At 36.1% G+C, this 27,808-nt stretch overlaps 1 long non-coding RNA gene across 1 annotated transcript in view; it reads right to left on the reverse strand.

The window, feature by feature from the left end:
• Positions 1-13,775: 13,775 nt before the first annotated feature.
• Positions 13,776-27,808, reverse strand: part of LOC309653147 — a 425,233-nt gene continuing 411,200 nt past the window's right edge. The window contains exon 2 of the long non-coding RNA XR_014259019.1: positions 13,776-26,312. This is a non-coding gene — a long non-coding RNA (uncharacterized lncRNA). The remainder of the gene's footprint in view (positions 26,313-27,808) is intronic.

Genomic DNA, 27,808 nt, shown 5'->3' on the forward strand with positions numbered 1-27,808 from the left:
AGATCTTGTTGCAATTTGTGTCAGAGTGTTCTGCCTATGTATTCCTCTAATAGTTTTATAGTATCCGGCCTTAAATTTAGGTCCTTAATCAATTTTGGGTTTATTTATGTATATGGTGTTAGAGAGTGTTCTAATTTCATTCTTTTACATGTATCTCTCAAGTTTTCCCAGCACCACTTATTGAAGAGACTGTCTTTTCTCCATTGTATAGTCTTGCCTCTTTTGTCATAGATCAGGTGGCCATAGGTCTGCAGGTTTATCTTTGGACTTTCTATCCTGTTCCATTGATCTATATTTCTGTTTTTGTGCCAGGACCATACTGTCTTGAATTACTGTAGCTTTGTAGTATAGTCTGAAGTCAGGGAGCCTGACTTCAGCTCCGTTTTTCTTTCTCCAGATTGCTTTGGGTGTTTGGGGTCTTTGGGTTTCCATACAAATTGTGAAATTTTTTGTTCTAGTTCTGTGAAAAATACCATTGGTAGTTTGATAGGAATTGCATTGAATCTGTAGATTGCTTTGGGTAGTATAGTCATTTTCACAATGTTGATTCTTCCAATCCAAGAACATGGTATATCTCTCTATCAGTTTGTGTCCTCTTTGATTTTATTAATCGGTGTCCTATAGTTTTCTGCATACACGTCTTTTGCCTCCTTAGGTAGGTTTATTCCTAGGTATTTTATTCTTTTTGTTGCAGTGGTAAATGGGAGTGTTTCCTTAATTTGTCTTTCTGATCTTTCATTGTTAGTGTATAGGGATGCAAGAGATTTCTGTGTATTTATTGTCTATCCTGCAATTTACAAAATTCATTGATGAGGTACAATAGTTTTCTGTTGGCATATTTAGGATTTTCTATGTATAGTATAATGTCATTTGCAAACAGTGACAGTTTTACTTATTTTCCAATTTGGATTCCTTCCATTTCTTTTTCTTCTCTGATTGCCATACCTAGGACTTCCAAAACTATGTGTAATAATAGTGGCAAGAATGGACATCCCTGTCTTATTCCTCATCTTAGAGGAAATGCTTTCATTTTTTCACCATTGAGAATGATGTTTGCTGTGGGTTTGTCATATATGGCCTATATTATGTTGAGGTAGGATCCCTCTATGCCCAATTTCTGGAGAGTTCTTTTTTTATCATAAAGGAGTGTTGAATATTGTCTAATGCTTTTTCTGCATCTATTAAGATGATCATATGATTTTTATTCTTTGATTTGTTGAAGTGATGCATCACATTAATTGATTTTCAGATATTGAAAAATCCTTGCATCCCTGGGATAAATCCCAATTGATCATGTGTATGATCCTTTTAATGTGTTGTTGGATTCGGTTTGCTATTATTTTGTTGAGGATTTTTGCGTCTATACTTATCAGTAATATTGGCCTGTAATTTTCTTTTTTTGTGTGATATATTTGTCAGGTTTTGGTATCTGAGTGATGGTGGCCTCGTAGAATGAGCTTGGGACTGTTCCTTCCTCTGCCATTTTTTGGAAGAGTTTCAGAAGGGTAGGTGTTAACTCTTCCCTAAATGTCTGAGAGGATTCACCTGTAAAACCATCTGGTCCTGGACTTTTGTTTCTGGGAAGATTTTTAATCACAGATTCAATTTCAGTGCTTGTGATTTGTCTGTTCATATTTTCTATTTCTTCGTGGTTTAGTCTTGGAAGTGTGTACCTTTGTACGAATTTGTCCATTTCTTCTAGGTTGTCCATTTTATTGTCATATAGTTGCTTGTAGTAGTCTCCTATGATCCTTTGTATTTCTGCAGTGTCATTTGTAACTTCTCCTTTTTCATTTCTAATTTTATTGATTCGAGTCCTCTCCCTTTTTTCTTGATGAGTCTGACTATAGGTTTATCAATTTTGTTTATCTTCTCCAAGAACCAGATTTTAGTTATATAGACCTTTGTTATTGTTTTCTTTGTCTCTAGTTCATGTATTTCTCCTCTGATCTTTATGATTTCTTTCCTTCTACTAACTTTGGGTTTTGTTTGTTCTTCTTTCGCTAGTTGCTTTAGGTGTAAGGTTAGGTCGTATCTTTGTGATTTTTCTTGTTTCTTGAGACAAGATTGTATTGCTATAATCTTCCCTCTTATGACTGCTTTTGCTGCATCCCATAGGTTTTGGATCGTCGTGTTTTCATTGTCATTTGTCTCTAGATACGTTTTCATTTCCTCTGATTTCTTCAGTGATCCACTGGATATTTAGTAACATATTGATTAGCCTCCATGTGTTTGTGTTTTTCAGGGGTTTTTTTTCCTGTAATTGATTTCTAATCTAACAGCCTTGTCATCAGAAAAGATGCTTGATATGATTTCTATGTTCTTAAATTTACAAAGGCTTGATTTGTGACCCATGATGTGATTTACCTTGGAGAATGTTCTGTGTGCAGTTGAGAAGAAAATGTATTCTGCTGCTTTCGGTTGGAATGTCCTGTAAATATCAGTTTAGTGTATCTGGTCCAATCTGTTAGTTAAGGCTGTGTTTCCTTATTAATTTTCTGTCTAGATGATGTGTCTATTGGTGTAAGTGCGGTGTTAAAGTCCCCCAATATTATTGTTACTGTTGATTTCCCCTGCTATGGCTGTTAGCATTTGCCTTATATATTGAGGTGCTCCTATATTGAGTTCACATATATTTACAATTGTTATATCTTCTTCTTGGATTGATCCCTTGATTGTTATGTAGTGTCCTTCCTTGTCCCTTGTAACAGTCTTTGTTTTTTTGTCTATTTTGGCTCATATGAGTATTCTTACTCCAGCTTTCTTTTGATTTCCATTTGCATGGAATATCTTTTTCCATCCCCTCACTTTAAGTCTGTATGTGCCCCAGGTCTGAAGTGGATCTCTTGTAGACAGCATATATACAGGTCTTGCTTTTGTATCCATTCAGCCAGTCTATGTCTTTCTTGTAGCTTTTAATCCATTTAAATTTAAGGTAATTATCATTGTGTATGTTTCTTTTGCCATTTTCTTAATTGTTTTGGGGTCTTTTTGTAGGTCTTTTTCCTCCCTTCGTCTTTTGTTCCCTATTCTTGTGGTTTGATGACCATTGTTAGTGTTGTGTTTGGGTTGGTTTTTCTTTCGTGTATGTGTATCTCTTGTAGTTTTTTGGTTTTCATTTCCAATGAGGTTTTGATAAAGCAGTCTGTATATATACAAGTTTGTTTTAAGTTGCTGGTCTCTTAATTTCAAATGCAATTCCCATTTCCTACATTTGTACTCTCTGCTTCTCATGGTTTCTTCTTTTGTTATCATATTTGTGTATGGATGAGCTCCTGTTTTTACTGTAAGTTTACCTTTATCAATGAGCTTTCCCATTTGTGATTTTCTTGTTTCTAGTTGTGGCCTCTTTTCCCCCCCACCCTGCCTAGAGAGGTCCCTTTACCATTTGTTGTAAAGCTGGTTTGGTGGTGTTGAATTCTCTTTGCTTTTGCTTGTGGATAAAGCTTTTTTTTTCTCCATCGAATCTGAATGAGAGCCTTGATGGGTAGAGTATTCTTGGTTGTAGTTTCTTCCCTTTTGTCACTTTAAATATATCATGCCACTTCCTTCTGGCCTGCAGAGTTTCTGCTGAAGAGTCAGCTGATAACCTTATGGGGATTCCCTTGTATGTCATTTGTTGCTTTTCCTTTGTTGCTTTTAATATTTTTTCTTTGTATTTAATTTTTGTTCATTTGATTAATATATATCTCAGCATGCTCCTCCTTGGATTTTTCCAGTATGGGACTCTCTGCACTTCCTGGACTTGGTTGACTATTTCCTTTCCCATGTTTGGGAATATTTTTACTATAATCTCTTCAAATATTTTCTCAGGGCCTTTCCCTTTCTGTTCTCCTTCTGGGACCCCTATAACCTGAATGTTGGTGCATTTAATGTTGTCCCAGAGGTCTCTTAGACTATTTTCATTTCTTTTCATTCCTTTTTCTTTATTCCATTCTGTGGCAGTGATCTCCACCATTCTGCCTTCCAGGTCACTTATCTGTTCTTCTGCCTCAGTTATTCTGCTATTGATTCCTTCTAGTTATTTTTCATTTCAGTTATTTTATTGTTGATCTCTGTTTGTTATTTAGTTCTTCTAGATTTTTGTTAAACATTTCTTGTATCTCTTTGATCTGTGCCTCTGTTCTTTTCTTAGATCTTGTATCATCTTTACTATCATTACTCTGAATTCTTTTTCAGGTAGATTGCCTATCTCCTCTCCATTTAGTTGTTCTTGTAGGTTTTTATCTTGATCCTTTGTCTGCAATTTATTTCTTTGTCTTCTCATTTTGTCTAAATTACTGTGTTTGTGGTCTCCTTTTCACAGGCTGCAGGATCGTAGTTCCTCTTGCTTCTGGTGTCTGCCCCCTGGTGGGTGAGGTTGGTCCAGAAGCATTGCCATTATCCCTTTGATAAGGGACTTGACTGGTGTTGTGGTGACCAAAGCTTGCCCTGGATATTAAGTGGGGCCTGCCTTTTGCTCTGTGGTTGTCACTGCCCTGTCAGGCACAGGGTGTGTTCCCTAATTTTTAGAGTAGAGACCCCAAGGTATGTTTCTTAGCTGTTTTTCTGACCTGTGGTGTGAGATAGGCAGGATTGGAGCCCACTGCAAAAGAAGCCACTGAATATTTTTCCTCTGGAGCTGTTCACCTGTGAATGTGCTCTGTTGTGTCCCCTTTTGCTCATTGTGTGGGCTCACAAAGTACACTGTTATTCGCACTTCTCTCGTTCCCACTTTAACTGCGGGTATGCTGGCAATTGACCCCAGTGACTTTCAGGCATTGTTTTCATCAGGCCACTGGCATGGATCCACTGAGGTCAGGTCCCAAGACTAGTCGTGCACCTGAGCCCACTGTGGGGGCTATGGAGGCAGCTCAGACTCTGGCCTGGCCCAACCCCAATGTGTATGCACCCACAAAGCCCACAGCTGCTAAAGCCAGATGCATCCCAGCTGCAGGAGTACTTCTTGTCCTTTTGGATGTTTCAGAGATGCTGAATTTAGGAAGATGTCAGCAGAGGTGTAACTCCATGGTTCATGCAACTGCATGGAGAGATTTCAGCTGTTCTTCCTTAGTCACATGGCCTCCAGGGCTCAACTGTGATTTCAGCCCCAACTTCACGTGTGTTCCTCCCACTGGAGTCTGTTCCTGAATTTGCTGGAGCACAGGAGCCCATCAGGCAGGAAAGAGCCAAGGCAGTAATCGGGGCAAGAAGGCTGCCCTGGTGGGAGGATGGTGGGGTAGCAATTGGAAGTTGTGAGCCCGTCACGCAGTGATTAGGGCTGCCCCGGCAGGGGAGGCATAGCCGATGGTGGGGACATGGTATCTGGCTCCAGCAGGTGCCCTCCCTAGTGCCCATGGAGGCAGCGGCTGTTGTGTGAGGAGAGAGGCTGCAAAGCTGGCCCCACACATTGTGCATCACTCAGCAATGGCCCTTCACTTCTGTGGCAGTCCGGGCTTCCTCCATGAGCATTCGCAGGTGTGGAGCTCCTCATTCCCTTCCCTTCGGGCTGTCTCCTCACAGAAAACAGCAGTCCCCTCCCCAGGTCTGCTCACTAAAGCTCACGTTCCAACGCCCAGTCCCTGTGCACACTGGAGGACACCCATTTCAGGCTGGGGCATGCATGCAGGGCTGTGGCACGGACCATATGTAGGTCTCACTCTGTCCTGCCTGCCACCGACCACTTGCTGTGCTCTCCTCCGAGCCCCCAAATCTCCCCTTCTGTCCCAGCTGATCTTTCTGCCAGTGAGGGGGCTTTCCCAGATGAGGGAACCTCTCCTCACCTTCAACTCCCAGCTGGGGCACTGGTCCTGTCCTGATTCCTCTCCTCTTCTTTTTCCCTTCTTCTTTTTTTACTTACCCAGTTATGTGGGGATCTTCCTTGTCCTTTTGGGTGTCCCAGGTCCTCTGCTAGTGTTCAGCAGGTGCTCTGTGAGAATTGTTCCATTTGTAGATGTATTCTTGATGTGTTTGTAGGGAGAGATGAACTCCACATCCTCCTACTCCTCCAACATCTTGGAAAAACTCCATTTTGAGTTTATTTTTGTTTATGGTGTTAAAGAATGTTCTAATTTCATATTTTTACTGGACATGTAGCTGTCCAGTTTTCCCAGCACTATTTATTGAAGAGACTATCTTTTCTCCATTGTGTAGTCTTGTCTCCTTTGCTGTAGATTAATTGATTTTAGGCATGTGGGTTTTTTAATTTAATTTAATTTATTTATTTTTGGCTGCATTGGCTCTTCATTGCTGTGTGCAGGCTTTCTCTAGTTGCAGCAAGCGGGGTCCATTGTGTAGTCTTGTCTCCTTTGCTGTAGATTAATTGATTTTAGGCATGTGGGTTTTTTAATTTAATTTAATTTATTTATTTTTGGCTGCATTGGCTCTTCATTGCTGTGTGCAGGCTTTCTCTAGTTGCAGCAAGCGGGGTCTACCCTTTGTTGCAGTGCGGGGGCTTCTCATTGCAGTGGCTTCTCTTTGTTCTGGAGCACAGGCTCTAGGCACACGGGCTTCAGTAGTTGTGGCACGCAGGTTCAGTAGTTGTGGCTTGTGGGCTCTAGAGCACAGACTCAGTAGTTGTGACACACGGGCTTAGTTGCTCCCGGCATGTGGGATCTTCCCAGACCAGGGTTCAAACCCTTGTACCCTGCATTGGCAGGTGGATTCTTAACCACTGTGCCACCAAGGAAGCCACATGTGTGTGGGTTTATTTCTTGGCTTTCTATCCTGTTCGATTGATCTATATTTCTGTTTTTGTGCCAGCACCATACTGTTTTGATTACTGTAGCTTTGTAGTATAGTCTGAAGTCAGGGAGCCAGATTCCTCCAGCTCCGGTTTTCTTTCTCAAGATTGCTTTGTCTATTCAGGGTCTTTTGTGTCTCCATACAAATTTTAAGATATTTTTAATTCTTTTTCTGTGGAAAATACCTTTGGTAATTTGATAGGGGTTGCATTGAAGCTGTACCAGAATGGCCATCATCAAAAAGTCTACAAACAATTCATGCTAGAGTGAGTGTGGAGAAAAGGGAACCCTCCTACACTCTTGGTGGGAATGTAAGTTGGTAGAGCCACTATGAAGAACAGTATGGAGCTTCCTTAAGAAACTAAAAATAGAGCTACCATATGATCCAGCAATTCCACTCCTGGGCATATATCCAGAGAAAAACATGGTTCAAAAGTATACATGCACCCAAATGTTCATTGCAGCACTGTTTACAATAGCCAAGACATGGAAGCAACCTAAATGTCCATCAACAGATGAATGGATAAAGAAGATGTAGTACATATATACAATGGATTATTACTCAGCCACTAAAAACAATGAAATAATGCCATTTGCAGCAACATGGATGGACCTGGAGATTATCATACTAAATGAAGTAAGTCAGACATAGAAAGATAAATATCATATGATATTGCTTATATGTGGATGGATCTTTAAATAAAATGATACAAATGAAGTTAGTTACCAAACAGAAATAGACTCACAGACTTAGAGAACAAATTTATAGTTACCAGGTGTGAAAATTGAGGGGGAGAGATAGATTGAGAGATTGGGATTGACATTTACACACTGCTATATTTAAAATTGATAACTAACAAGGACCTACTGTATAGCACAGGGAACTCTGCTCATTAATAACCTAAATGGGAAAAGAATAGATACATGTATATGTATATCTGAATCTCTTCACTGTACACCTGAAAGTAACACAACATTGTTAATCAACTATACTCTAATATAAAATAAAAATTTAAAAATTACAACTTTTATGAACATTTATATACAGGATTTTATGTGAAAATCAGTTTTCATTTCTCTGGGTAAATGTCCAAGACTGCAATTGCTGGGTTGTATGGTACTGCATGTCTAGTTTTTGAGGAAACTGCCAAATTGTTTTGCAGAATGGCTGTACAATTTTACATTCCCAGAAGCAATGTATTAATGATCCAGTTTTTCCATTTCCTGGTCAGAATTTGGTGATGGTACTGTTTTGTTGTTGTTGTTGTTGTTATTTCAATAAGCTTGTAGTGGTAACTTGTGATTGTAATTTGCATTCCCCTGATGGTTAATGATATTGAACATCTTTTCATATGATTATTAACTATTTGTATGTCCTTTTCCATAAAATGTCTGCTTATGTCTTTTGGTCATTTTTAAATGTATAATTTGTTTTTAAACTGTCCCATTTTAAGAGTATATATATATGCCTGTGTGTATATACTTAAATATGCTTATAGCAATTTGTCAATTTTTTTACTTTTGTGGATTATGATTTTACTGTCTAGTTTAAGAAATGTTTCTTAGCCCTAGATCTCCAAGAATTTCTCCAGTGTTTCTTTTTCTAAAATTTCATGATTTTATGTTTTACATTTAAGTTTGTGATCCATATTGTGCTGAATTTTATGTAGGGTGTAAGGTGTAGGTTGAAGTTCTTTTTTCTTTTTCTTTTTTTTTTTGGCCTATGGATATTCAATTCTTTCAGCACAATTTACTGAAATTCTTTTGTCATGGATCCATTGAACAGTGACTTGATTTTGCACCTATTTAAAAAATCAGTTGGGCATATTTGCGTGGGTCTATTTCTGGATTCTTTATTTTTTTCCATTAATCTGTGTTTCTAGCTCTCTACTAATATCACACTGTCTTGATTATGGTAGCTATATAATAATTAATAATATCAGGTAGAGTAATTCCTCCCACTTTATTCTCCTTTTTCAAACTGATTTTACCTATACTAGTGCCTTTCCACCTTTCCATATAAATTTTAGAATTAGTTGACTATGTCTATGAAAAGAAATTTCATTTAACCTATAGATCAATTTGGAGAGAAGACACATTTTAATAAATCGAATCTTCCAGTCCACAAACATTTTATGTCTAACCATTTATTTAGTTAATTTTTTTTACTTTTTTCATCAGCATTTTGTACTTTCGATATACATCGTGTACATATCTTTTTAGGATTTTATCTATGTATTTCATGTTCTTTGGAGCAATTATAAGTAATATTGTGTTTTTTTGTTTTGGTTGTTGTATATTCATTGTTAGTGCATAGAAATGTGATTGCTTTTTTGTGTGTTGATCTTGTATCCTGCAAACTTGCTGAACTCACTTAGTTCTACAAATTTTTTTTCTTTTTGGTAGATTCCTTGGGATTTTCTAGGCAGGCCACCGTGTCATGTCATCTGCAAATATGGATAGTTTTTTTTCTTACTTTATGATATTTATGGTTTTTGTTTTCTTTTGTTGAAACACTGGCTAGGATTTCAACTACTATGCTGAAAAACTAAAAATGGAACTACCATATGTTCCAGTAATCCTACTTCTGGGTGTATACCTGAAGAAAATAAAAATAGAGTATCAAAAAGATATCTACACTTCCATGTTTATTGCAGCATTATTCACAGCAGTCAAGATACAAAAACAACTTAACCATCTGTCAATGGATGAATGGGTAAAGAAAATGTATATACATATATATGCAATGGAATATTATTTAGCTGTGAGAAAGAAGAAAATCTTGCCATTTGCAACAACATGGATGGGCTTTCAGGGCATTATGCTAAAATTCCAGACAGAGAAAGATAAATACTGTATGTTATCACTTACACGTGGAAACTAAAAATGCCAAACTCATAGAAATAAAGAGTAGATTGCTGGTACCAGGGGCTGGGGGTGGAAGTATTGGGAAGATGTTGGTCAAATGATTCAAACTTACATTTAGAAGATGAATAAGTTCTGGAGAGCTAATGCATAGCATTGTAATTATAGTTAACAATACTGTACCATATAATTCAAAGTTGCTAAGAGACTGGATTTTAAATGTTCTTATCACAAAAAAGAAATGATAGTTATGTGTTGTGATGGAGCCGTTAGTTAAGGCTACAATGGTAATCATATTGCATTATGTAAATGTATCAAAACAACATGTTGTATACCTTAAACTTAAACAATACTATATGTCAATTTTACTTCAATTAAAAGAAGAGTGGTGGAAACACAAAAGACCCCGAATAACAAAAGCAATCTTGAGAAAGAAAAACAGAGCTGGAGGAATCAGGCTCCCGGACTTCAGACTACACTACAAAGCTATAGTCATCAAGACAGTATGGTACTGGCACAAAAACACAAATATAGATCAATGGAACAGGATAGAAAGCCCAGAGATAAACCCACGCACATATGGTTACCTTATCTTTGATAAAGGAGGCAAGAATATACAGTGGAGAAAAGAGAGCCTCTTCAATAAGTGGTGCTGGGAAAACTGGAGAACTCCATGTAAAAGAATGAAATTAGAACACTCCCTAACACCGTACACAAAAATAAACTCAAAATGGATTAAAGACCCAAATGTAAGGCCAGACACTATCAAACTCTTAGAGGAAAACATAGGCAGAACACTCTATGACATAAATCACAGCAAGATCCTTTTGACCCACCTCCTAAAGAAATGGAAATAAAAACAAAAATAAAAAAATGGGACCTAATGAACCTTAAAAGCTTTTGCACAGCAAAGGAAACCATAAACAAGACCAAAAGACAACCCTCAGAATGGGAGAAAATATTTGTAAATGAAGCAACTGACAAAGGATTAATCTCCAAAATTTACAAGCAGCTCATGCCGCTCAATATCAAAAAAACAAACAACCCAATCCAAAAATGGGCAGAAGACCTAAATAGACATTTCTCCTAAGAAGATATACAGATTGCCAACAAACACATGAAAGAATGCTCAACATCATTAATCATTAGAGAAATGCAAATCAAAACTATAATGCGATATCATCTCACACTGGTCAGAATGGCTCTCATCAAAAAATCTACAACCAATAAGTGCTGGAGAGGGTGTGGAGAAAATGGAACCCTCATACACTGTTGGTGGGAATGTAAATTAATACAGCCACTATGGAGAAAATTATGGAGGTTCCTAAAAAACTAAAAATAGAACTACCATACGACCCAGCAATCCCACTACTGGGCATTTACCCTGAGAAAACCATAATTCAAAGAGTCATGTACCGCAATGTTCATTGCAGCTCTACTTACAGTAGCCAGGACATGGAAGCAACCTAAGTGTCCATCAACAGATGAATGGATGAAGAAGATGTGGCACACATATACAATGAAATATTACTCAGCCATAAAAAGAAACGAAATTGAGTTATTTGTAGTGAGGTGGATGGACCTAGAGTCTGTCATACAGAGTGAAGTAAGTCAGAAAGAGAAAAACAAACACCATATGCTAACACATATATATGGAATCTAAAAAAAAAAATGGTCATGAAGAACCTAGGGACAAGATGGGAATAAAGACACAGACCTACTAGAGAATGGACTTGACACAGGGAGGGGGAAGAGTAAGCTGGGACAAAGTGAGAGAGTGGTAATATATATATGTACATATATACACTACCAAATGTAAAATAGATAGTTAGTGGGAAGGAGTTGCATAGCACAGGGAGATCAGCTCTGTGCTTTGTCACCAGTTAGAAGAGTGGGATAGGGAGGGTGGGAAGGAGGGAGATGCAAGAGGGAAGAGATATGGGGATATATGTATATGTATAACTGATTTACTTTGTTATAAAGCAGAAACTAACACACCATTGTAAAACAATTATACTCCAATAAAAATGTTAAAAAAGAAGAAAAAAAAAAAAAAGAAGAGTGGTGAGAAGGAGCATCCTTGCCTTCTTTGTGATCTTAGAGATTCTCACCAAAATCTATATGGCTTTACAAATGCTATCAAGTTGAAGAAGTTCTCGTCAATGCTATTTTTCTGAGAATTTTTTAAAAATCATAACTAGGAGTTGGATTGTGTGATATGTTTTTTTCTGTCAGTTGATATTACCATATGAGTTTTCTTCTTTAACTTGTTTACAGGAAGGATTTCATCAGTTGAATTTGGAATATTGAACAAGTCCTGCATACATGGAGTAAATCCCATGTAGTCACAGTTATAATTAATTTTACACATTGATGTGCTTGATTTATAATCCTTTATTGAGGATTTTAAAATCTAAGTTCAGATGGATATTGGTCTATAGTTTTCCTTTTTGTGTTGTATTTGGTTTTAATATTAGGATAACACTAATCTCAAAATGAGTTAGGAAGTATTAATTTTCTTCTGTTTTTTGGAAGAAATTGTGGATAATTAGTTTTAATTTCTTTTTTTCTTTTTAGCATCTTTATTGGAGTATAATTGCTTTACAATGGTGTGTTTGTTTCTGCTTTATAACAAAGTGAATCAGCTATACATATACATATATCCCCATATCTCTCCCTCTTGCGTCTCCCTGTTTTAATTTCTTTTTACAAGTTTGGTAGAATTCTCCAGGGAAAGCCATTTGGGGACTGGGAATTTCTTTTTCAGGAGATTTTTTTCCAGTAACAGTTTTATTGAGAAGTAATTGACATATAAAATTCACCATTTAAGATATATAATTCCAAAGTTAGTATTATATTTACAGAGTTGTGCAACCATCACCACTATATAATTTTAGGATATGTTTATCACACCAAATAGAAATACCATACCAATTACCCATCAACCCCTCTAACCTTTTCTCTCTCACTCCCCCAACCCATGGCAATCACTAATCATCCTGTTTGTAAGGATTTGCTTATTCTGGTCATATCACATAAATGGAAAAATATAATATGTGGGTTTTGTCATAAGTTTCTTTCAATTAGCATAATCTTTTCACTGTTCATTCATGTGGTAGTGTGTCAGTAATTTTTATGGGTGAATAGTATTCCAATGTATGGATATATTACATCTTTTTTTTCTTAACTGAAGTACAGTTGATTTACAATATTGTGTTAGTTACAGGTGTACAGCAAAGTGATTCAGTTATATTTTTCAGACTATATTCCATTATAGGTTATTACAAGATACTAAATATAATTCCCTGTTCTACACAGAAAATCCTTGTTGCTTATCTATTTTATGTACAGTAGTTGGTATCTGTTACACCCATACTCCTTGTCCCTCCTTCCCTCCCTCTCCCCTTTGGTAACCATAAATTTGTTTTCTATGTCTGTGTGTCTGTTTCTGTTTTGTATGTAGATTCATTTGTATTATTTTTTAGATTCCACATATAAGTGATATCATACAGTATTTGTCTTTCTCTATCTGACTTACATCACTAAGTATAATATTCTCTGGGTCCACCAATGTAACTGCGAATGGGAATATTTCATTCTATATATATATATATATATATATATATATATATATATATATATATACACACACACACACACATATATGTACATCACACCAAGTGTACAAGTGTACATATATATGTACATATATGTATGTACATCACATCTTCTTAAGCCAATCTTTGGTTGTTTCCATGTCTTGGCTATCATTAACAATGCTGCTATGAACATTGGAGTGCATTTATCTTTTCAAATTAGAGTTTTCATCTTTTCTGGATATATGCCCAAGAGTGGGAGCGCTGGATCATGGTAGCTCTATTTTTAGTGTTTTAAGGAACCTCCATACTGTTCTCCATAGTGGCTGTATCAATTTACATTCCCACCAACACAGTAGGAGTGTTCCCTTTCCTCCACACCCTCTCCAGCATTTATTATTTGTAGACCTTTTGATGATGGCCATTCTGACCTGTGTGAGATGATAACTTATTGTAGTTTGATTTGAGTTTCTCTAATAATTAGGAATGTTGAACATCTTTTCATGTGCTTGTTGACCATTCTGTATATCTTCATTGGAAAACTGTCTATGTCTTCTGCCCATTTTTCAATTGAGGTTTTCTTTTTTTGATATTGAGTTGTATGAGGCATTTATATATATTTGATATGAACCCCTGGTCAGTTGCATCATTGGCAAATATTTTCTCCCATTTCATAGATTGACTTTTCATTTTATTGATGTTTTCCTTTGCTCTGCAAAAGGTTTTAAGTTTGATTAGGACCAATTTGTTTATTTTTGCTTTTATTTATTTTGCCTTGGGTGACTGATCTAAGAAAATATTACTACAATTTTCTAAGAAAATATTACTACAATTTATGTCAAAGAAAGTTTTGCCTATTATGGTGTCACATCTTATATTTAGGCCTTTAAACCAATTTGCGTTTATTTTTGTATGTGGTGTTAGGGAGTGTTCTAATTTTATTGATTTATATGTAGCTTTCTAGCTTTTCCAACACCACTTCTTGAAGAGACTGTCTTTTCTCCAGTGTATATTCTTGCTTCCTTTGTCATAGATTAATTGACCATTGGTGTGTGGCTTTATTTCTGGTCTCTCTATTCTGTTCCACTGATCTATATATCTGTTTTTGTGCCAATACCACACTATTTTAATTACTGTAGCTTTGAAGTATAGTCTATAAGAGTTATTCCTTCCAGCTTTGTTCTTTATCTTCAGGGTTGTTTTGGCAATTCTGGGCCTTTTGTGGTTCCATATAAAGTTTAGGATTATTTCTTCTAGTTCTGTGAAAAAAGTCATGGGTATTTTGTAAGGAATTGCATTACATCTGTAGATCACTTTGAGTAACATGGCCTTTTTAACAATATTAATTCTTTCAATACAAGATTATATACAAGAGGATATATTTCCATGTCTTTGAAACATCATCAATTTCCTTCATCAATGTTTTATAGTTTTCAGTGTATAGGTCTTTCACCTCCTCAGTTTATTCCTAAGTACTTTTTTGATGTGATTTTAAATGGGATTTTTTTTTTACTTTCTCTTTCTGATAGCTCATATTAGTTTAAGGAAATACACACTATTTCTGTATATTAATCTTTTATCCTGCTGCCTTGCAGAATTCATTTATTCTTTCTAATAGTTATTTTTGTGTGTGTGGAGATTTTAGGAGTTTCTGTATAGTGTATCATGTCATCTGCAAATAGTGACAGTTTTACCTCTTTCCTTCCAATTTCTATATCTTTTCTTTCTTTTTCTTGTCTGATTGCTGTGGCTAGGACTTCCAATACCATGTTCAATAAAAATGGTGATAGTGGATATCCTTGTCGTGTTCCTAAATTTAGTGGGAAGGCTTTCAGCTTTTTACCATTGAGTATCATGTAGGCTATGGATTTGTCATAAATGGCTTTTATTATGTTGAGATATATTCCCTCTGTACCCACCTTGGTGAGAGTTTTTATCATGAATCGATGTTAAATTTCATCAAAAGATTTTTCTGTGTCTATTGAGATGATCATGTGATTTCTGTCTTTTCTTTTGTTAATGTGGTGTATCACATTGATTGATTTGCATATGTTGAAACATCCTTGTTACCCTGGAATGAATCCAACTTGATCATGGTGTGTGATACATTTTATATATTGTTGGAATTGGTTTGCTAATATTTTGTTGAGGATATGTGCATCTATATTCATCAAAGATATTGGCCTGTTATTTAATCTTTTTTAGTGTCTTTGTCTGGTTTTGGTTTCAGGGTGGCCTCATAGAAAGAATTTGGGAGTGTTCCCTCCTCTTCAATTTTTTGGAATGGTTTGGGAAGGATAGGTATAATTTCTTCCTTGAATGTTTGGTAGAATTCCCCAGTGAGGCCGTATGGTCCTGGACTTTTGTTTGTGGAGAGATTTTTTGTTTGTTTGTTTTTGTTTTTGTTTTAATAACAGATTCTATTTCACTTCTAGTGATCAGTCCATTCAAATTTCTTCTTGACTAAATTTTATCAGGCTGTATGTTTCTAGAAAATTGTACATTTCTTCTAAGTTGTTCAATTTGTTGGCAAATAACTGTTCATGGTATTCTCTTAGGAGTTGTTTTCTTTTTTTTTTTTGTATTTCTGTGGTATCAGCTGTGATTTCTTCTCTTTCATTTCTTATTTTGTTTAATTGGGTCCTCTCTCTTCTCTTTTTGGTGAGCCTGGCTGGAGATTTGTCAGTTTTGTTTATCTTTTCAAAAAAAATCTCTTGGTTTTATTGATCTTGTTATTGCTTTTTAAAATTTTTATAAATTTACATCCTCTCTGATAGTTATTATTTCCTTCCTTCTGCTGACTTTAGATTTTGTTTGTTTTTCTTTTTCTAATTCTTTTGGGTGGTAGATCAGGTTGTTTTTCAAGATTTTTCTTGTTTCTTGATGAAGACCTGTATCACTATGAACTTCCCTCTTAGAACTTCTTTTGCTGAATTCCATAGATTTTGTAAGGTTGCATTTTCATTTTCATTTGTCTCAAGGTATTTTCTGATTTATTCTTTGATTTCATCATTGAACCGTTGGGTTTTTAATATCATGGTTTTTAGTCTTCATGTGTTCATTCTTTTCCCTTTTTTCTTTCTGTGATTAATTTCAAGTTTCATACTACTGTGTTCAGAAAAGATGATTGAAATAATTTCTATCTCCTTAAATTTGTTGAGGCTTATTTTTTGACCTATTGTGTGGTCTATCCTAAAGAGCATTCCATGTGTGCCTGAAAAGTATGTGTATTCTTGTTTTTTTTGGATATAATTTCCTGTAGATATCAATTAAGTCCAACTGGTCTACTGTGTCTTCTAGGACCCCTTTTGCCTTATTGATTTTTCTGTCTGGATTATTTGTCCATTGATATCAATGGGGTGTTAAAGTCTCCTACTCTTCTTGTATCATTATCAATTTCTCCCTTTATGTCTGTTAGTATTTGTTTCATATACTTAGGTGCTCCAATATTATGTGCATATATGTTAAGGAGTGTAATAACCTCTTCTTGTATTGATCTCTTTACATCATTACATAATGCCATTTTTTGTCTTTCTTTATGGCCTTTTTTAAAAAGTCTATTTTGTCTGGTATGAGTATTGCTATCCCTGCTTTATTGTTGTTTCCATTTGCCTGAAATATAATTTCCATCATCTCATTTTCAGTCCGTGTGTGTCTTTTGCCCTGAAAAGCGTCTCTTGTAAGCAGCATATTGTAAGTTCTTGTCTAACCCAGATCTAGCACTAAGCTGTGATGTGGAGTGGGTGGAGCTGGGGCACTCTCATTGGGAAACAAACTGATGCATACTCCTGCCCAGTGCCTGTCTGTCTGAGATTCAGTGCTTAGCCATGGTGCACTCGTGTGGTGCCACCATGTGCACACACTGACAACGTCTGCTGAAGCCCCAGCCACTGACCCCTGCACATGCTGAAAATGGGCTCCACAGCTCTACCTGGATCACACCCCAGTCACCCTGGTCTGTCTCTGTGTAGCTAGGCTAAATCTTTGCCCAGATCTCATGCTGGGCTGTGGTGTGGTGTGAGTGGGGCCTGGGTGTTTGCCCCTTCAGATTGGGAAGTGTGGCAAGGCTGCTACCACTGGTTCAAGGCTCTCTCTGCCCTGATTGTTAACAAGTTAGCATGCACACACCTCACAAGTAGAGACTAAGCTTCTCTAGCTGCTCTATCTGTCTCAGGGGATTTCCCAGCAGGCAAGGGGTCTTGTCTCCTCTGCACAGTTCCTCAGGACTGGCTTGCCCAGATTGTGGCTTGTCCTGCTCACTCCCCAGGGTGAGCATCTGCCAGGGTGGACCCTGTCTTCTTTACATATCCTTCCCAGGGGCCCAGGTCCTGACCCAATGCCTTTTGTTCCCATCCTACCCAGTTATGTGGGATTTTTGCAGTTTTGGTTGCATGGGAGTTCTTCTGCCGATTTCTAGTTAGTTTTCTGTGAGAAGTTTTCCACATATAGGTGTATTTTTGATGTGTTTGTGGGGGAGGTGAGCTCCATATCCTCCTACTCTCCCATCTTGATCCCCTTCCTGAGCTATCACATGTATATATTCAATTACCAGTAGTGGACATTTGGGTTGTTTCCACTTTTTGGCTATTATGTATAATGCTTCTATGAATATTCTATAAGTTTTGTGTGAACATAGGTTTTCAATTCTCCTGGGTATATACCTAAGAGTGGAATTGCTGGGTCACATGATAACTCTTTGTTTAACCATTTAAGGAACTGCCAGATCATATTCCAAAGTGGCTGCAACATTTTACATTTCCACCAGCAGTATATGGGGGTTACAATCTTCACATTCTTTCCAATACTTGCTAATGTCCAACATTTTTACTTCAGTCTTCTTGGTGTATATGAAATAATCTTTCATTGTGTGTTTTTTTCAACATCTTTATTGGAGTATATTTCTCTACAATGGTGCGTTAGCTTCCGCTGTATAACAAAGTGAATCAGCCATACGTATACACATATTGCCATATCCCCTCCCTCTTGCATCTCCCTCCCACCCTCCCTATCCCACTCCTCTAGGTCATCACAAAGCACCGAGCTTATCTCCCTGAGCTATGCAGCTGCTTCCCACTAGTCGTCCATTCTACATTTGGTAGTGTATATATGTCCATACCACTCTCACTTTGTCCCAACTTACCCTCCCCGCTCCTCATGTCCTCAAGTCCATTCTCTATGTCTGTGTCTTTATTCCTGTCCTGCCCCTAGGTTCTTCAGAACCTTTTTTTTTTTGATTCCATATATATGTGTTAGCATACGGTATTTGTTTTTCTCTTTCTGATTTACTTCACTCTGTATGACAGACTCGAGGTCCATCCACCTCACTACAAATAACTCAATTTCTTTTCTTTTTTTTCACTGTGGTTTTGATTTACCTTTCCCTATGACTATTGTTGGACATCTTTTCGTGTGTGCATTGCCATTTGTATATCTTGAATTTCCAAATGAATCTTAGGATCAGCAGGTTAAATTCTGCAAAAAAGTAAAGAAAATGCAGCTGGGGGTTAAATAGAGATTAAGTTCAATCTGTAAATCAATTTGGGGAGCATTGCCATCTTAACAATAGTATTTTCAAATAACAATCACAGGATTAATTTTCAAATATTTAATTATTCTCGATAATTTAGTTTCTTTCTTTACAATCAGGATGGCTTTTCTCCTTGCACAGTAACCTGACTAGAATCTACAGTACAATGTTAAATAGAATTAGAGGGAGTGGATATCTTTATTTTATTCCTGATCTTAGAGATAGAGTGTTTTTTCTTTCACCAATAAGTTGAACTTAGTCGTACAGTTTTCATTGATCATCTAATATTGATTGAGGAAGTTTCCTTTTACAGCTAGTTTGTTGAGTGTCTTTATTATTAAAAGTTGATGTGGCTGTCAAATGCTCTGTGTCTATTGATATGATCATGTGGTTTTTGTCCTTTATATTATTTATATGATGTGTTACATTGATTTATTTTCATATATTAATGCAATTTTGCATTGCATTCCTGGGATAAAACTCACTTGTTTCTGTTCATAATCCCTTTTCAAGTTTGATACATTTGCTTTTCTAGCATTTTGTTGAGAGTTATTTTTTCATTTATATTCATATGGAATATAATCTATAGTTTTCTTTCCCTGTGATATTTTTGTTTCTGGTATCAGAATAATACTGACTTTATAGAATGAGTTGGAAAATATTCCCTCCTATTTCTTGGAAGAGTTTGTGGAGAATGGTGTTATTCTTTAAATATTTGTTGGGTATCAGCAGTGAAGCCTAATGGGCCTGGGTTTCCTTCATAGGTCACTTTTTGATTACAATTTTAATTTATTTACTTGTTATGATTCCTTTCAGATTTTATATTTCCTCTTGATTGAGTTTTTGTAGTTTGCCCTTTCTAGCAATTTGTTTCATCTAGGCTGTCTAATTTGTTGGCATAAGATTGTTCATAATATCCCCTCATAATACTTATTTTTGTGAAGTTGTTAGTAATATCCCTGCTTTTATTCCAGATTTTAAAATTTATTCATTCTCTTTTTTTTTTCTTCATCAGTCTAGTTAAGGGTTAGGCAATTTTGTCAATCTTTTCCAACAAACAACTTTGTTTTTACCTATTGTTCTTCTATTCTCAGTTTTATTTCTTTCTGCTGTAATTTTCAGTATTTCCTTCTTTTTGCTTGCTTTTGGTTTAACGTCCTCTTCTTCTTCCAGTTTCTTAAGGTGAAATGTTAGATTCTTCATTTGAGATGTTCCTTCATTTTTACTCCAGACGTTTACAACTTAGAATTTCCTTCTAAGTACTGCTTTAGTTGCATATAGTTTAATATGCTGTGTTTTAGTTTTCATTAATTTTAAAATATTTTCCAATTTCCATTGTGATTTCTTTTCTGATTCATTGGTGTTTTTCTCAGGAGTGTGTTAATTTCTACATATTTTATTTTCCCAAATTTCTTTCTGTTTGGATGTCTAATTTCATTCCATTTTATGATTTGAATCCTTTTAAACTTTTTGAATTTTTTTATGACTTAAAATATGTTTTATCCTGGAGCATGTTCTATGTGCACTTGCAAAAATTGTGAAAATGTGTATTAGGCTATTGTTGGGTGGAGTGTTCTATTGTTGGATACGGAGGTCTGTTAGGACTGGTTGATTTATAATGTTTTTAATGTTCTCTATTTCCTAGTTAATCTTCTACCTAGTTGTTCCATCTATTATTGAAAACAAGGTATTGAAGTCTTGGACTATTATTTTGAATTGTTGTTGTTTATTTATACTTTGATTTCTATCAGTTTGGCATCTTGTATTTTGAGACTCTGTTGTTATGTGCATTTATGTTTAGTATTGTTATATTTCCTTGACTGAATGACTCTTATCATATAATGTCCTTCTTTTCCTCTAGTGACAATTTTTGTCTCAAAATAAATTTTGTGTGACATTAGTGTGGTCATTCTAACTCTCTTTTTGTCACCTTTTCATGGTGTATCTTTCCACATCCTTTTCTTTCAATCTATTTGTGTTTTTCAATCTAAAGTATGTCTCTAGTGGATAGAATATAGTTATATCATGTTTATAGTCCATTGTGCAAACATGTCCCTTTTATTTAAAGGGATTAATTAATTAAATTTACTTATTGATAAGATTTACATCTATCATTTTGCTATTTGTTTTTTACATGTCTGACTTTTTTTCTATTCTGTATTATTCCATTAATGCCTGCTTTTAGTTAAATAGATATTTTCTGGTGTCCCATTTTTATTGTTCTATTGTTTCTTTTACTATTATTTTTTTAAAAATTATTTTGTCAGTGCTTATCCTGAGGATTAAATTTAACACTTTATAACTCTGGTTTAGATTAGTGTCATCTTTTTTTTTTTAAATACACCCTCGTTTATTTATTTATTTATATTTATTTATTTATTTATTTATTTATTTATTTGTTTGTTTATTTATTCATTCATTTATTTTGGCTGCACTGGGTCTTAGTTGTGGCACGTGAGATCTTCGTTGTGTCATGTGGGATCTTTTTTTAGTTTCAGCATGCATGCTCATAGTTGTGGTATGTGGGCTTCTTAGTTGTGGCATGCAGACTTCTTAGCTGTGGCATGCAAACTCTTAGTTGCAGCCTGCAGACTTCTTAGTTGTGGCATGCGGACTCTTAGTTGTGGCATATGAACTCAGTTGTGGCATGCATGCAGGATCTAGTTCCCTGAGCAGGGATTGAACCTGGGCCCCCTGCATTAGGAGCATGGAGTCTTACCCACTGGACCACCAGGGAAGTCCCAATGTCATCTTAATTTTAATAGTATGCCTATGTTCCTTTCAATGTCCTCTGTGCCATTATCATCATACAATTTACATCTTTACATATTATAAGCCCATCAACATAGTTTTGTAATTATTACTTTATAGGGATCTTTTAAATCAGATTGAAAAAAAAAGAGTCATAAACAAGAATACATTTATATATTTTTATATTTACATATTTAGTTATCTGTACCCTCTTTATTTCCTTGTGTGGATTTGAGCAATTATCTGGTATTCTTTCATTTCAGTCTTAAGGACACCCTTTAGTATTTCTTGTAGAGCATGTCTATTAGTGACAATTTGTCTCAGGGTTTATTTATTTGGGAAAGTCTTATTTTCTCCTTCATTTGTAAAGGATAATTTTGCTGGAACTAGAAGCATCAGTTGATAATATTTTATCAGCCTTTTGAATATATCATCCTACAGTCTTTTATTTTCTGTGGTTTCTTTTGATGTCATCTTTTTTTTTAATTTATTTTAGGCAGCGTTGGTTCTTCATTGCTTCATGTGGGCTTTCTCTAGTTGTGGCGAGCAGAGGTTACTCTTTGTTGCAGTCCGTGGGCTTCTGATTGCAGTGGCTTCTCTTGTTGTGGAACATGGGCTCTAGGTGCACGGGCTTCAGTAGTTGTGGTGTGCAGGCTCTAGAGTACAGGCTCAGTAGTTCTGGTGCACAGGTTTAGTTGCTCTGCGGCAGGTGGGATCTTCCTGGACCAGGGCTTGAACCCATGTCCCCTGCATTGGAAGGCAGATTCTTAACCACTGCACCACCAGGGAAGCCCATAAGTCATCTTTAATAATATTAAGGTTGCCTTGTATGTGATGAGTTGTTTCTTTTGCTGCTTTGTCTTTGTCTTTGAAAAGTTTAACTATGATGTAGCCAGGTGTGGATCTCTTTGTGTTGATTCTACTTGGAATTCACTGAGCTTCTTGGATGTGTAGATTGTTTTGTTTCTCTAATTTGGGAAGTTTTGGCCCATTGCTTTTTTAAATATTATTTTTGCCCTTTTATTTCTCTTCTCTCCTGAGACTTTCATGATGCATATGCTGATACACTTGATAATGCTCCATAGGTCTCTGAGGCTGTTTGTTTTTCTTCATTCTTTCCTCTTTCTGTTTCTCAAACTGTAAAATATTAATCAAGCTGTCTTCAAATTTTCTTATTCTTTCTTTTACCAAGTAAATCTCCTATTGAGCTTCTATAGAAATTATTCATTTTAGTCATTATATTTTTCCACTCCATAAATTCTCTGATTCTTTCTTAGAATTATAGTAGCTGATTTAAAGTCTTTGTCTAGTAAATCCAACATGTGGGCCACCTCAGGGACAATTTCTATCAATTGTTTTTTACTTGTGTATGGGTCATATTTTTCTGTTTCAGGTGTCAAAATTTTTGTTGATAACTGGTTGTTTTAAATGATATAATGTGGCAACTCTGATGATCAGATTCCCTCCCTCTCCCCAGGATTTGTTGTTGGTTCTGTTAGTTATTATTCCTGCCCGTGCTTGTTTGTTTAGTGAATTTTCTGGACTAATTTTGTAAAGTTTGTTTTCTTTGTTGTGCACTGCCACTGTCATATGTCCTCAGTCTTGTGGTCAATTAATGATTGACGGTGCTTTCCTTAAATTTTTTGAACTATTAAGTCTCACAGCCTTTGACAGTGGCTCTCTGTGTATGTGGGGGCATGCCTTCAATGATCAAGCAGGCTGTTTATATCTGTGCATTAGACTTCACTTTTTGTTTACACAGAGCACAGAGCCTCAAGATCAGTCAGATGTGAGAAGTTAGGGCCTTCTCAGGTCTTTCCTGTGCATGAACACAGTATTGGTCATGTGTGGGGCCTTCTAGATTCCCAGGAATATGTTGGAGCTTTTCCAAGCCTGACATATATATAAGGCAGGTATATATACATTTATATATTAACATATAGTAATTTTTATATATTTATAATATATATAAAAATCATTCTACCTTCGTATATATACATTTTTTGGTCAGTGTGTTGTGAGCCCCAGCTGTTATTGCTATCTGAGGTATAAGTAAAAGTATAGGTAAAGAATTGCTGCTCTTCTTTTTAGCAAATGCTCTATGGAATTGGCTCTTCTTATAGAATGAACTCTGAGTTAAGTCAGATAAAGATAAGCCCTGAGAGTACAGCAGTACAGTTTTTTAGGGAGGTGCCTGATGTATCCAAAATAACAATTATCTGGGGATTATGCTTTTGAAACACTCCCAACCTGTTCTGCCCCTTCCAATGTTCTGTTGACTGCTAATTTTCACAGATAACAATAGTTGAGAGACTTTTTGTTTTAAAGGCTACCTCTTAGTCAGGGTGGGAGGGAAAGGTTGGGAATAAATTAAGGTATATAACATCCAAAATCTCACTGTTCTTACCAAGATTTAGTTGTGTGTCTGTAATAATACTACTCTAATTGTTGCAAGCCTTTGGTTATTTTCCAGAGTACTGAAAAGGTTGATTTTGACAAATCTTTGCTTGTATGGAGAAGTAGATTTTTGAAGGTTCTTACTCTGCCGTTTCAGAAGTGTTTCTCATTGGTATCTTTTAAATTACAAATCAAATTTTCATTATAAGTATATGGTTATTCCAGCTACTTATTTCATCTTGGCTCAGTTCTCATATTTTGTGGTTTCTGAGGTATTAGTCATTTATTTTAAATTGTTGACTTTATGAGCATAAAACCAATTATAGTACTCCACTGCTATAATTTTAATGGCTGTAGAATCTGTAGTTATACCTCCTTTTTTATTCTAATATTGGTTATTTAGGTCTTCTCTCTTTTTATCTTTGTCAGGCCTGCTAGGACTTTGTCCATTTTTTAATCTTTTCAAAGAACCAACTTTTGGTTTTGTTGTTTTCCTCGGATTTTTAAATTTTGTATTTAATAATGTTAATTCTTATGTTTATTATTTCCTTTATTTGTACAATTTGGATTTATTTTATTGTTATTTTTCTAGTTTCTTAATGTTGGAACTACATTATTAATTTGAGACCTTTCTCCATTCTTAATGTAAGCACTTAGTGCTATAAATTTACTTTGCAGTACTGGCTTAGCTGCATCCCACATATTTTAATATATTATATTTTCATTGACCTCTACATATTTTTTCTTTGCTTTGAGATTCTCTCTTTGACTCCTGAATTGAACAAACATAGATGTTTGTTACTTTTGTAGGTAGTATAACAAATCCATTTCTAAAAGTCATTTCCAGCAGACATTTCTATGATTTTTTTTACAAAAGTTCCTTTATAAGACACGTGATTTTCTAACTCAGCTTTATCATACCACCCCAAAAGTTAAGAACAACTTTTGTTCATGTTGCATATACAAATTCATAAATAACCAGTAAATCTTTCCAAAGTGTAGTGCATGCTTCCCGTTGGACAACTGTGGTACATTATTCTACCATTTCTCTTTCACAATATCAAGGTCTCATATGATGAAGACCAATGGTCAGATGGCTAATGGCAGCTATCTGCTCCACCTTTCTTCCTCAGAGGTTCTTCTCACCTTCCACCTGTCAAGGCTTTTGTCTATTGTTGTGGAGACAGAGTGGTGTCTCATGCAATTGAGACACATTGTTCATCTCAGTTCCCTGAGCTGTAAGACTTGGTGGCCAGAGACCACCATTCTTGCCCTACCCCACCTGCCATTCAGCAAGCCAGAATAGGATGAGACTTGAGGTGCCAGAGGTGTCTGTCATTTGCTCATGGTGAAGAATCACTTTTGTTTTGGGTCCTGGGCTGAGCTGTCGAATGCTGAGGTGAGGGCTCCATATGATAGGGTCTCCATTCACCCCAGACCACCCAGCTTACTGGTTGACTTAGGGCAAGTATGACTCAGGGGGTACAAAATGTGCTCCACTTCTCACTGCACTATCTGCCAGAACTCAGTGGTATTATTTTTACCTGTAACAAGCACAGAATCTATCACATAGTTGGTGCTCAATCAATCCTCATTGAATATATTAATAAATGAATGGATGAGGAGAAAGGAAAAGACATATAGTATGATTTGCACTGAACCCAGTCTCTGATGGGAACAGATCTTCTTAGTAGGACATACAACTATTGAATCGAGCAAGGTTCAGAGACTATTGCACATAAGAATGCAACAAAATGCATGCTGCATCTGGGTTTACATGTTCTTATCATAGGTTTTCCTTGTTCTGTGTTGAACAGTACAGACTGAAGCACTTAATATTACAAAAGCAACAGAGTTCTCCAACTGATATATGTGTTGTGGATGGGTTACAGGTGTGCTGAGATTTGTGTTCTCTTATATCTCAGAGTGGTTGGCTAGGATCTGTAGTGGCCATAGTTCTAGGGATGAAGTTACCAGAGTCCTAGTGCCAGTTACTCCTGGCTCAAAAACCCCTTCCTGCTTATTTCAGTGTACCATATAAGCATTATCAATCTCCGTGTGTGCCATAATGTGAAGTGATTTGTAAGTCCTAGACACACCATAATTTTGAGTACTTCCTGTGAACATTTTAATGTGTAACATTCAGTCAAGACTTGTTTTGTGGGTCCCTACCTGCTATTGTGCTTACATATACTTATGGAATATTTTAGAGAATTTTCCTAGAAAATTTTTTTTTCAAAGGTAAAATGCTATGTCATTGGACTCTCTGTTAGCACTTTTTTTTTAATCTTTACTTATATCTACAGAGTGCTGTTCTCTTCTTTTTTATTTATTTATTTATTTATTTATTTATTTATTTATTTATTTATGGCTGTGTTGTGTCTTCGTTTCTGTGCGAGGGCTTTCTCTAGTTGTGGCAAGCGGGGGCCACTTTTCATCGCGGTGCACGGGCCTCTCACTATCGCGGCCTCTCTTGTTGCGGAGCACAGGCTCCAGACGCGCAGGCTCAGTAATTGTGGCTCATGGGCCCAGCTTCTCCATGGCATGTGGGATCTTCCCAGACCAGGGCTCGAACCCATGTCCCCTGCATTGACAGGCGGATTCTTAACCACTGCGCCACCAGGGAAGCCCCTTTGAAATTTTATCTTTGCTGTTTCATCTCTATTTTTTATTTAATCAAATGTGCCAAACTGTCTTACAGTCTTAGTGAAGCCATGAAAATTTAATAGGTACTCTCCTATTAGGAAAAATTTTACCTGGCTAAAATTGAATAAATCTGCACTACAACAGGCCAAGGATCTGTAAGTGAGGATAAGCTTACCCTCCTTTTAGAGGAAAAAACAAAAACAAAAACATAACTGCCCAGCATTTACTGTTGCTATACTTCAAAGAAGAAGAAATACTCACTTCTTTCTTGTGGTAAAAATATTTGCTTTCTATGATAACCAGTTATTGACTCACTCATTTGACAAATATTCCTTGAGCATCTTTTGTGAAATGATATATTCAGAGGGAGAAAAATAGCATAAGGCATGGTTCTTGTTCTCAAGGAGTTCATAGTCTATTAGGAGAGGCAAGACTTGAACACATTAAAAACAGTTTAAAATAATGTTAAAACAGTGTAAGCTATTTCCTATGGTGGCATAAACTGAAATGTCAAAGGACTCATAATGATTATAAGTATTATAGGAGATCAAAGGAGCACAAGGATGTTATGTGACTTCCTGGAGATAATGGGAGTTAAACTGGTCTATGAAGAAGGGAGAAGAAAAATAATAATAGCAAACACTTATATAGCAGCTACTATGTGACAGGTACCGTCTTCAGCATTATATATACTGGTTCATTTAATATTCACTAACACAGAGAGTTAAGAAACAGAGAGTTTTGGTAACTTGCCTAAAGTAATACAGCTAGTCAGTGTCAGAATAAAACACATGCAGTTTATGTTTTTATCACTGTACTGCACTATCCCTTGGTAGATATTCTAGGATTTGAGAAGCAATTTAATGAAGGCACAGTAGGGTGTACTAAGATCAATTAGTAGACTAATAGAGGGTGGCTGAGATTGATAAGAAAAGTGATGTGTTTCTTGTGACTCAGCTCCTGCTTCTTTTGAGGTTAGGGCTCTTCCCCCCATCTTGTTACAATTAATGCCTATGGCACAGGGTTGCCAATCCTTCACAAGAACCCAAGGACTAAAGCTTATCAACCCTATTTGTCAGTTACTTGTTTTCTCTAACTCTGTAACTTCTTAGGTTTAGAAATAAGTTGTTTAAACATATAATGTTTGCCTTTCCCTATCAGTAACTTTGGCTTTAAAAATTAAATGTTTAAACTATGGCGGCAGACAAATTCCTCAGTTTGCACAAGATATATCATTAGGTGATTTAAGATTGAATCTTTGAGAGTCTTGCCTTTGGGATCAAGCCTTAGAGCTTTAATCTGTC

This window comes from Balaenoptera physalus, assembly GCF_965194825.1.
Source record: "Balaenoptera physalus genome assembly, chromosome: X".
Classification (NCBI taxonomy): domain Eukaryota; kingdom Metazoa; phylum Chordata; class Mammalia; order Artiodactyla; family Balaenopteridae; genus Balaenoptera; species Balaenoptera physalus.